Below are 12,373 nucleotides of genomic sequence, written 5' to 3' on the forward strand. Positions count from 1 at the left end.
AGTGCTGGTGCTCAGAGCGAGCAGGTCCATCATCACAAAAATGCACTTGAGGACATGACCCCTTTAAGAGGTATCCGCTGCTGCCGGCTGCAGCTGCTATGGCCTCTGTCCCATTCAGCCACTGGGGACCAGACACCCTCATGTCCTCGCCCTGTCCTACCTTCTGCAGTTGCAGGGTATTTTCTTAGTTCTCTCTCTAGTTGTATGGCTTGTTCATCTAGATCCCAGACGACTTTCCTTTGCTTCTTGTTCCTGTCACAACTTTGATTTGGTTGCCAGAAGGATGAACAGAGCCTCTATCATCTACACCATTTTTTTTTTCTCCTCCACACATGCATTTTTTATTTCAAAACATAGCATAATTGAGGTCTACAAGATGCATAGGTAAGACCAAATACCATATGTCCAACTGAAGAAGCCAAACTCTTATTCTTTACAGTAATATGTTTTAGCATTCCCAAAGTCACTGGCTAGTATGTCTTTATTGAGAATTATTGATATCATCTTATCTGTCCCTGTACCTCATTGAGGGTAGAGGCTATGTTTTATTCATCTCTGTTATCTATTTACAGCACTTAGCACAAGGCCTGGTTTAGAGTAAGTACTTAATAAATTCTTATAAAAATAAAAATACTGGCAGAATACAGAAAGATGAGGAATAGAAGAGGAAGTGCAGGGCAACTTTCAAATCTGGACCAGTTATCAGCAATTGAGCCCAAAGCAGACAAAGGTAATTGTAGACTAAAGGAAATGGAAACAAAAAAGCATACAAATGGGCAGACTGCAGTTTTGGCCAGCATAAGAGCTAAAAATAGTCTTGCCCTACCAGTAAGGGTCACGAGAAAACTCAAAACACTCATATGATCTACCGTTGAGATTTTTTTCTAAGCAGGAAAACATTCATAAAGTCTAAATACAATGAAAACAAAAATATCTCACTCCTTGGTTATTCCTGTAACTCCATGCACACCATTCTCACCTCCTTCTTACCTCTGCCTGTGAAATCCTATCCATACTATAAGGCATAGCTCCACAGGTCTCCATGAAAATTTTGAAGTTCATGGCATGTCAATCCAAATGAGACCTATCTTAAGGGATTCATGGATTATCAGGTCTTTTATGGCAATCACTAAAGCTTACATTTCTCTTCTGGATACTCCGAGCACCTAGAATAATATTGGGACCATTATAGAGACTTAATAAATATTAGTTTATTACCCAGTTTATTACCCAGTTTATGGTAAATAGAAAACCAATTCTGCAGAATGTTAAAGATAGTTCCTTTCTTGTGGAAATAGATTTAATTTGGCTTCATTAACTAACAAGCTAGGTCCATCTCATGCCAAATGGGCATGTTACCCTTTTAAGGTTATTTTTCACTGCCTGGTGGAACAGAAAATCTATTACAATTAAAGAACAGAAAGCATATTTACCTCTAGTACAGGAAATAGGAATAAAATAAAACTCCTCAGTGAGATGATGAATGATTTGAGGATACAAGAAAAAAGGACTAGACACTATGAAGGAAACTCTAGATGTCATTTTCCTTGATTGTTAAACAATAATAGAAATCTGGCTTATTTCAAATGTCAGAGTCCATACAGGGATGAAGTACTAAAAAATGGCAAGTAAAGTAAAGAGGGTAGGACATTCTCAGAGAGCAACTGATCAAAAGTAGGGATAAAGAGTACTGAGAAGGAAATGGAACCCAGAAAATAAAAGTTGGGGAGAGAAAAATAATAAATTCTGCCAGATTTAAAAACCTGGAACAGCTGGGGGTGGGATGAATTGTTACATTATTGACCTAAAGGGGAAATTGCTGTTGAAAGAAATGAGAGAAACAATGAACATAAACTGCCCTCATATTGGAATGTTCTCGGAAGAGGAGCCCAAATCCCAGAATTTTCTATATATCCAATACAAGACAGTTGTGGTAGACAGCCTTCTAAGATTTCCCACTCCCTCCATAATCCCTGCCTTCCAGTATTCACACTCTGTGTAATCCCCTTCCTTTATATAGTCCACTCCCCTAATTTGCAGACTGGATCTAGTGATTTGCTTTTAATTAATAACAAACAACAAAAATGAAGGGGTGTCATTTTTGAAATTAGGTCATAAAAGACTGTTACTTTCATCATGTTTGCACTCTCTCTCTCTTGTTCTCTTGTACTCTTTCACTTGTACTCTTTCATTGATGGAGCCAGCTTCCATGTTGTGAGCTGCTTTATAGAGAGGCCCATGTGGCAAGAAAGAAAGGGCATCCTCTGACCAACATTCAGTGAGGAAACTAGGCCCTCAGTCCAATGGCTCTCTAGGAGCTGAATTCTGCCAACACCCACTGAGTGAACTTAGAAGTACATCCTGTACTAGTAGAACCTGGAGGGGACTGTGGCCTTGGCCATCACCTTGTTTGTAGACTTGTGAAAGACTCTGAGCCAGAGAACCAAGCTAAGCCATCCACAGATTACTTATCCACAGACACTGTGAGGTAATAAATATGTGATGTGGTAAGCCAGTAACATTTGGGGTAATTTATTACACAGCAATGAATAAGTAATACAACAGGGAAAGCAGTCTCTGAGCTCATGTGTGGAAAGGGGAAAGATGAAATGGGCTCTATAACATTTTGAGGATACAAGTGTAAAGAAACATTAGATCAAAGTGCTAATCATTACAAGGCAGCAGGGAAGGGGACTATTTGAAAAAAATTATATTCTAGTAAAGCCCCTTGCCCTATTGTTACCAAGGATACATAGTGAAAAAAGAATCAAGGACACAGAAAAGGAAATTTCAACTAAGGGCCAGAGGCTGGAAGCCCAAAAGAATTGGAAGCTTGTGTCAGTCTCATGGTCTAGTCAGCCCAGGCATCCATTTTACCCTAGGTCTGATGGGACAGAAATTTCCTCTGTGACCACCTTTTCAAGTTTTCCCTTGACTAATGAGGACTTGGATAGGAAGGAGGAAATAGAAGGCTCCTGTTATGTTTGTAGCTTCCAAGATGTGCTGTGTAAATGAGGAGGAAACCAACTGAAAAGTGAGCTGGGAATATTAACCTGGCCAGGATGGTAAGAGGAAGGATGACCTGTAAATAGCCACAGAGCCTGCTTTTTTTTTTCTGGGGTTGTGGATGATGTAAGGTAGGAAGAAAGTCAGAGCTAAGACATCATAAATTTACTTTCATCACCTGTGCTTCAGCTGCCTTCAGCCCTGACATTTCTGATCTGTCAAAATGGGAAAGGGTGGAAGAGATTTGCAAAACTTGATGCATTTCTAAATGATGCATTTTCCTCGTGTTGTTTTTGATGTCCAGTCTTTCTGAAGCAATAATGGCACTGGGCTTTATGCATGTCATCACATACCCTGATACAATCCTGTCTCTCACCTTAGTAGCCCTGCCCCCACTGTTATTCTTGCCCTTCCACAATGCCAGGAAATAATTATCCAGTGTATTTGGTTGTTTGATCCTCACAACAACTCTGTGAGGTAGATATGACATTCATTGCTATTCTTTAAGGATGAAGAAACAGATATTTAGAGAAATTAACCAACTGATATAAAGTCACACAGGTAGTTAGTGGCAGAACTGGTAGAGAAACTAGATCTTTAGACTCTTAATCCTATACCTGTTAAAAAAAATCCCATGCTGTTTCAGAAATAACTTGAAAAGAACATATTACAGAAATGTCGATGCTCATTACTATATCATTATACTAGACCTTTCAATAATGAAAGGTTCATTTTCCTTTCTAATCTAAGGAATAACAGAAATGGCTACAAGTATACAATACAAGCAAGCCCTAAATGCAAGCTTGGTATTGCACTGGATGACTTCCAATGGTCCCTTCCTTAATATCTGTCTTTGAAAGCATTTTCCAAATGGTGATCTTCAGTATATCATAAGATGTTCCTCAAAGAAAAGGTACTATGCTTAAATGACTGGGATATGGTGGATCTAACAAAGATAAATAGGTTTCATAACTCCAGAACTTCTCTGAGCCTTTAATATGATTATATACAAAGTAAATATGGAGATTTAAAGTATGCAGTCTTACCAGATTTACTTTATGATGGAGTCCATTTTTCTCAGAGTATCTTGAGGGACTAATGTACATCAGAATATAGTTTGGGGAATGTTGGTCTATAAACCGTAAAAATGTGCTTTATAAATGTATTATATTAATACATATGTTTTCAGCCCTGGAAACCATGAAAGAAAAAGATTGCTCCAAACACATGCAGAACTTTCTTAGGCTATGATTTGCTGGGACCGGTAGAAGGAATTGCATATTGGAACTGCGCTCGAAACACATGTTTTATTTCCAATAACAAGGAAAAGTCCTTCTGCCCTAACTATTGGTGAAATGGAGTAAAGTTTGGGAAAGTGAGCCAAACACTTAAACTCTCCACTGAGCTGGCACCTATCTACCCCAGCCTAGCATGCTTTCTAAGCCCTGCATGCAGCTCCTAAACAATTATAGGTTATGCTTCATTGTTCAGCCACATAGCCCAGGAAATTTCAGAGCACAACTAAGGTTGTGGACTTGATGTGGTTTGAAAAACATAACCATAAACAAGAGACCAGTTTTAGGCCAAGGAATTTAGCCTTAAAACCCTAGGATTTTACCATTGATTTTGTCAGATTAAAGAGACCAGCACAACCATAAACTGTTTTGGTAGATTTCCGAAGGGACTCTATATGATTTTCCAGGACTCAGATGGAAACAAACATAATAATAATACAGTGTTTTCCAATGCAGGCAGCTTTATCCCTGCTCTTACTCCCATCTTTTTGAAAAGATAATCCCTAAAAGCAATCGCCTCAACTATTTTTCTTCACTTGGGAGTAAAACTCTAGTATAAAACTGCAGTCTCCCAGATATTAGAGGAATATTAGAGCTGAAGACTTTGCAAAGCATCTAGCCTTGTTATGGCTCATTTGAATTCCAGAAGGAATTGTTTCTAACCTTAAAGTTAAAAGAGTGTTCTACTACACACACACACACACACACACACACACACACACACACGCACGCGCAACTTCTTCCTCTAGATTATGTTCTGTGTTTAAGGGGCAAATACTACTCCAAATGTAACAAAAAGTGATACTCAAGTGCCTGCCCATTAGCCAAAAGCACTAATTAAATGTCTGCATCAAAATCACCTGAGGGTCTTTTAAAAACATATCCATTCCTATTTCCCTGCCAGATGTACTAAATCAGAATCTCTAGAGGTAGTTTAAGAATCTGATTTTTTAAGAAGTTCTTTAAGTGATTCTGATGCATATCCAGGGTTGAGAATGGTTAGATTAGATGGTCTACAAAATCTTTCCTAAAAATAATGCATATTGGGTTCCTTTATTTAAAAAAGACAGAGACATAGGTCCATCACCTAGTATGTGCCAAGCACCCTCATAGGCTTGCAGCCTTTCTCAGCCAAGGTCCCTCATCTGAACTACAGATCACGAAAAATGATTTACATGACTAATTTTTTTTCAATTCTCCCAAGAATGGTACATAATGGTTACCATTATATATTTATAGGAGAAAAGTTAATGCATTATATACAAGAGTTGCCTTAGAGGATTAGGCTTAGTTCTCTCCAGGTTGCTTAAGGCTAATGGCAGAGAAACAATTTGTGTAGGACAGAGTATCTGAAATATAATGTATGTATACTGTAGATGATTCAGCTACAAGATGGTACCTCCAGGCTCCTAGCCATCTGAATGACTATGTAGTGAAGTAAACCTCCTTCTCTTCTCCCCCACCTACATCAGAAACATATAGTGATCAATAAACAAATCACTGTTGAGAGTTTGGCCTCTTATTAACATCAACAGGTGAATGATACTTGTCGTTACCAAGTACTTTTATAATTATATATCTTAACTACAAAATAAAAGCAAAACATAATCTATAAGGAACAGAATATCCTGACTGAGGAGATCTTTGAAAGAGCCAAGAGCCAATAACTCCAATCTTTCCCTAAGTGGCTCCTCTTCATTATTACCAGCTCTGCAAAGACCTTTCTTGAGCATCCTACCTAAAGTAATTCTCTCCTTTACTCTTTTTTTTCTCAGCATCCTGATTGTTTTCTTCAAAAGACTTATGACAACTGACAATTGTTTTATTTATTCATTTCTATTTTTTTGTCTTTTTCACCATAGTGTAAATGCCATAAGGGTAAGCACTGAGTTGCATTCAGTATACCTGGCATATTAATAGTTGTTGAAAAATATGTGTTGAATTCTGTGGCAGTGAACACACAATGCAATATATATGTTTACTGTTGAATTGTACACTTGAAACTTAGTGGATTTAGTTAATGTCACCATAATAAATTTTAAAAATATTAAAAAATAGAAAAAATATGTGTTGAATGAATGAATGAGATAATAAGGAATGTACACAAATAACCATTATACAGTGCATTGTGGAGCAAATACAGTGGAACACCATTGTGGATATTTGCCTATACAGGATCCATTCTCCCTTCTTTTAGCAATGGTCTTGATTTTTCCTTCCCAACTTCAGTACATACCTAGCTTTAGAGGGTGGACCATGTGATTTGGTCCTAAGCCAAGCAGTACATTACATTTCCCTGGCCACAGTTATTGATTCAGTGGTTGGTACAAGCACAGCAAATATCAGGATTTTGCTGGGAATGGTGAAACGAAGACTTTGCTCTTTTCTTCTGGCAAGCAGGTGAGACAGGAGCTAAAGCAGCCATCTTGTAATCATGAGGGCAAGGGAGCATTATGGAAACTCAAAACAGGGGAGACCATTGTAAGCCATGAGCTGTGAGTTGGGATGGTACTTGAACCAGACCTTGAAAACAGGTATGATTATTTATGTTACCCAGTAATTTTCTTTTTTAAAAACTTTTCAAATTGAAAAGAACCTTAGAGATCTAGAAAGGTGAGGCTCAGAGAAGTGAATCAGCTTGCTTACAGTCATATGACAAGTTAATGGCAGATCCACAACCAATGTCACAAACTATTGTCTCCTGGCCCAGTATTCTTTCCACTTATAGGCAGGATTTTGGATCTGCAGTTTGGTATTCTAGTGAAAAGACAGATTTACCATAAAAGATTTGACACAAAATTTAAAAATGCTCATAAAATAAAAATTTGTCTATGCGGCTAGAGGAAATTGTATCAGTAGGGAAAGAGCAAGAAACAAGGTAAGAAACATAAGTTAGGATCAGATTTTAGATGGCAAGGGAAGTCATTCTCATCTGAGTAAAAAAGTATTATGATTTAGGTACCATGGAAGATGGGACAAGGGAAGCAAAGAGATCAGCTAGGTGGTTGTCATACTAGCCTGCATTTACCATAAAGTGGTTTGGATTAAAAAAAAAAGTAAAAGAAGAGACAGATGTCCATAGCTGACCTCAGAAATACTTGCATTACTGTCTAAAAACAATTTTAGTTATGGTCACTTATATATATAGCAGTATAAATATTTGCTATTAAATATCAGATTAATTATGCTATAAATTTTATTTCACTTAAACCAATGAATTTTGTTCATGTATGTTCACCCAGCCTTCTGGATTTGGTGCTCATTGTGATAAAGAAACAGTAGAGAAACTCAGCCAGCCGCTTGCCCTTTAGTTTTATTATTTCTCATCCATTTCCATTTGAGGATAGCCTTTTCAATCCCCCAAAGGAGGTAAGTTCTTCCCTTTGTCCTGGAAGTAAATTTTGGAGTTAAATCTCACTAGGAAAGGACAAGCTCCCCACCTAAGCCAAGAGCCTAAGCAAATCTGGCCACCTGCTTATTCTGTTGCAAGAACCAAAGTGGGCCACTTCTCAGTTTCTCCACTAGATAACCACCCCAGATATCCCCCAGGCTATTGTCACTGGCTGCTCAGCTAGGGAGGCTGCCCAAACCAGTGGGTAGTTCTGCCTTACGCTATACTTAGCAACATGTTAGAGACAAAAGACTAGTATTAGAAGGGAGGGAACAAAAAGAGCCCAGGGAAGAACGGAAGACCATTTGACTAATCAATCATCAGCCAAAGCTGAGCATTGCAGTTATTTATTTCGGAAACTTTAGGTTGTAATACCGACATGTTTATTCATGGCCCAACTCTCTTCTAGGTCAGATATTTCAAAGAACACTTTCACAATTATACACATACATTCCCTGCTCTCCCTGAATAGGATGCTTGCACTAGAAGATAAAGCAGAACATTTTAGAGTGAAGGAGTGGGAGATGAGCTAGAGAAATGATAGGCAGGATGGAGAGAATGAAGTAAAAATCAATGTAAAGGCGACTGCCTAGGATAGTCTCATTTTATGTCTGTTGTACATCATTAACAACTATTAACAATTATTTTACTTTCAAATTTATCCTGTTTTGAAGGGCAAATTATATGGTTATATTATCTAGTCCATTATTTAAAAAAATACCTTTCATTTTATAGCTCATTAATTTTCAGTACACTTTGTCATCCATTATCTCTATTAATACTTAAAACAATTTTATGGAGTGAGTACAGCAGGTGCTATTATGCCCTTTTAATGGATGAGAAAACTGATGTCAAAAGAAGTTCTTTATCCTGAGGCTAATAAATGGTAGAACTGAGATTCCTGTTTTCTAGTCTTGTGCAAAGTTTTACACTTGCTTTGAAATTCATTCAACAAATATGAAGTGCCTGCCTACGATTCATCAAGTCATGTGGGAGGTGCCGGTAACACAGCAATGAACAAGACATAGTTCCCGCTGTTGATGAGCTCATAGTCTATTGGGGAAGGCAAGCAGGTAAATGAGTAATTACAATACAGCATAATTAGTGTTATTCATTTGTTTGTTCATGCATTTGTTCAAGACATTTCTTCAGCACTTACTATATGTCAAATGTTGTTCTAGGTACTAGAGATACATGGTAAGCAAGAAAGGTAAGAGCCATTTTCCATATTTGTGTGCCCTCAGTACCTTATACCCAACAAACTATCTGGCACAAAGACAGCTTTTAGCAAATAAATGACATAGTTTAGTCTATCATTCTGTACAAGACGCCTTGCCTGCAGGCACATTCTTAGGAAGATCAGTTTAAGGAATTATACATATAGAAGTTAAAATGACGCTTGACATTGATTCTTTTAATTCTCTTTTTGCCTGCATACACCTTGGGAAGTCTTTGTGTTCATCCAGAGAGAAAATAATTCTGCTGATTTATGGTGATTCCAAGGTTTCAGAAAGACCTGCCAATATTTTGCTGCAATGTTTCAATAGCTTCAATTGAAGCATTATGATGGTTATAATTGGTACAAATATTACTAATATTATATAAGTCGCAGTAATAGCTTATGTTACATAGCACTTTTGGGTTTTCAAGTTCTCACACATATGTTATTTCATGTCACTTTGTCTTGGCCTTAATTATTCTGAAAGCAGAGCCTGAAGGAAAGACTTGGGTGCAGGTAGTATATTTGAGAAGTAATTCCAGGGAGAGAGATGGAAAAGTGAAACAAGGAAGGAAAGAAAATACAAGGAGACATTCTTGAGTTGGTATCTTTGTGGATGGTTGAGAAGCTAAGGAAACAAAGCATTTTTCTCAGGAGAAATTGTAGAAAATATTTATACATCAACACTGGCTCCCATTGGACAAGGGTGGCCCGAGATCAAACCCAAGATCTCCTCAAAATCACAGGGCAAAGAGCAATAGACAGCATCAGAGAGTCTAAAGTGAAGCAGTGTCAAATTTCAAGTCTTCAAGGAAATAATGCAGTAGTGGCTGGAGTAGGAGGTAACACAAAAAGTGTCCTATACATACCCTTAGAGCAATACTATGAGATAGGGCAGGCGTTATTATTAATCTCATTTTAAAAGACAAATATGTCAACAACCTATTGTGTTATTGAAAGGAAATGACTTCACCTCTCTTTGCCTGTTTCCCTAGATGGAAAAAATCAGATATTAAAACCTCTTGCTCCTTCCATTATGAAACTAAGAAGGTAGCTGCAAAATGCTGTGAGCTCCCCGCAGAACACAGCTGTCTAAATAAATTAGTGTTATTGTGCTTTATAGCCTATTTGAAAATGAGTCTTTTGTCATTTCAAAATATTGAATTGTACATCTAGAAAAATTTTAAAAAATACATAGGAACCAAAATTTGATCTCTCATTCTTTATGCATCTTTTGCTGACTTGAAAGAGAGTTTGGCTCTCTCTGTCTATACATAATTATAGAAAGTAATCATGGAATTCCATATTTTAGTACTTTCTTAATGAACCTCAAAAGTCAATTATTAACTAAAAATATTCAAAGAAAATATTCCTTTCTAATTTTAGGATTGGTAATTCACTTCTGCTTCTATTTTGTGATCATAAACAACTATTGGTATGATTATTTGTCAGAATTTTTGCCCTCGTTCAGGAGCTAAGTGACTTCTTTTGATTGTATGGCATTTGTGCATTCTTTTTTTCTTTTAAAAATTTTATTAAAATATAGCTAACATACAATATTATATTAGTTTCAGGTGTACTACATAGTAATTCAACATTTATACACCCAAAGAAGTGATCATCATGATAAGTCTAGTAACCATCTGACACCATACAACATGAATAAAATATTATAGACTATATTCTCTATGGTGTACATTACATCCTCATGACTTATTTATTTTATAACCAGAAATTTGAACCACTTATTCTGTTTCACCTCCCCTCTTTAAAAATTTTAATTACAGTTGATATTTAATATTATTTTATATTAGATACAGGTGTAAAACATAGTGGTTAGGCATTTATAATACTTATGAAGTGGTCTCCCAGAATACTCTAGGACCTTCCTGGCACTATGCATGGTTATTACCATATTATTGACTATATTCCTTATGCTATACTTTACATCTCATGACTATTTTGTAACTACCAATTTGTACTTCTTAATCCCTTCATCTTTTTCACCCGGCCTCCCAACCACCCTCTCATCTGGCAATCACCAGTTTGTTCTCCGTATCTATGCTTTACAAACCATGGCTTGTAAAGTCAATTGTTGTTTCCCTGCCATCCCATGAGTGTGTTTCTCTTTTGTTTATTTTGTTTTTAGATTCCACATATAAGTGAAATCATATGGTATTTGTCTTTCTCTGACTTACTTCATAATGCCCTCTAGGTTCATCCATGTTGTTGCAAATCATAAGATTTCATTTTTATGGCTGCATAGTATTCCATTGTATATATGTATCACCTCTTCTTTATTCAACTGTCTATTGCTGGAAACTCAGGTTGCTTTCATATCTTGGCTATTGTAAATAGTGCTGCAATGAACATAGGTGTGCATATATCTTTTCTAATTAGATTTTGTTTTTGTTTTTTTTTAATAAATACCCAGAAGTGGAATTACTGAATCATAAGGAAGTTCTCTTTTTAATTTTTTGTGGAACCTCTAAAATGTTTTCCATAGCAGCTACACCAATTTGCAATCTCATTAATGGTGCACAAGGCTCCCCTTTTCTCAGTATCCTCATCAACACTTGATGTTTTTTTTATTTATTAATGATAGCCATTCTGACAAGTGTCAGGTGATATCTCATTGTAGTTTTAATTTGTATTTCTCTGATAATTAGTAACATTGAGCATCTTTATATATGTTTACATTAATTTTTTCTTTATTATTTTTATTTTTCAATTACACTTGACATTCAAGATCATTTTATTTATTTTTTAAATTATTTTTTAACATTTTATTTTTTTAAAATTTTACTCCTCCCCCTCCCACCTCCCCATGAGAACCACTAGTCCATTGTCCATGTCCATGATTCTCTGTTTGTTTGTCCTGCTCATTTGTTGCTTTTAGGTTTATATCCATATAAATGATATCATGTGATTTTCAACCCTTTCTGTGGGCTTATTTCACTTAGTATGATTAATTAGCTCATGGTCCATCCATGTTGCTGCAAATGGCAGTATTTGATCTCTTCTTATGGCTGAGTAATATTCCATTGTATATATGTACCACAGCTTTTTAGCCAATCATCTATCATAGGACACTTCAGTTGTTTCCCTGTCCTGGCCACTGTGAATAATGCTGCTATGAACGTCGGTGTGCAAATATGTTTTTGGATATGAGTTTTTAAGTCTTTAGGGTAAATATGCAGTAGAGGGATTGCTAGATCATATGGTAGATCAATTCTTAGTTTTTTGAGGAACCTCCATACTGTTTTACATAGTAGCTGTACCAATTTGCAGTTCCACCAGCAGTGTATGAGGGTTCCTATTTCTCCACATCCTCACCAACGTTTGTTATTACTTGTCTTGTTGATTATAGCTATTCTAACAGGTGTGAGATGGTATCTCATTGTGGTTTTGATTTGCATTTCCCTAATAGCTAGTGATGTTGAGCATCTTTTCAAATATTTG

Source organism: Pteropus medius, unplaced genomic scaffold (genome assembly GCF_902729225.1).
Source record: "Pteropus medius unplaced genomic scaffold, Ma_sr-lr_union100, whole genome shotgun sequence".
NCBI lineage: Eukaryota > Metazoa > Chordata > Mammalia > Chiroptera > Pteropodidae > Pteropus > Pteropus medius.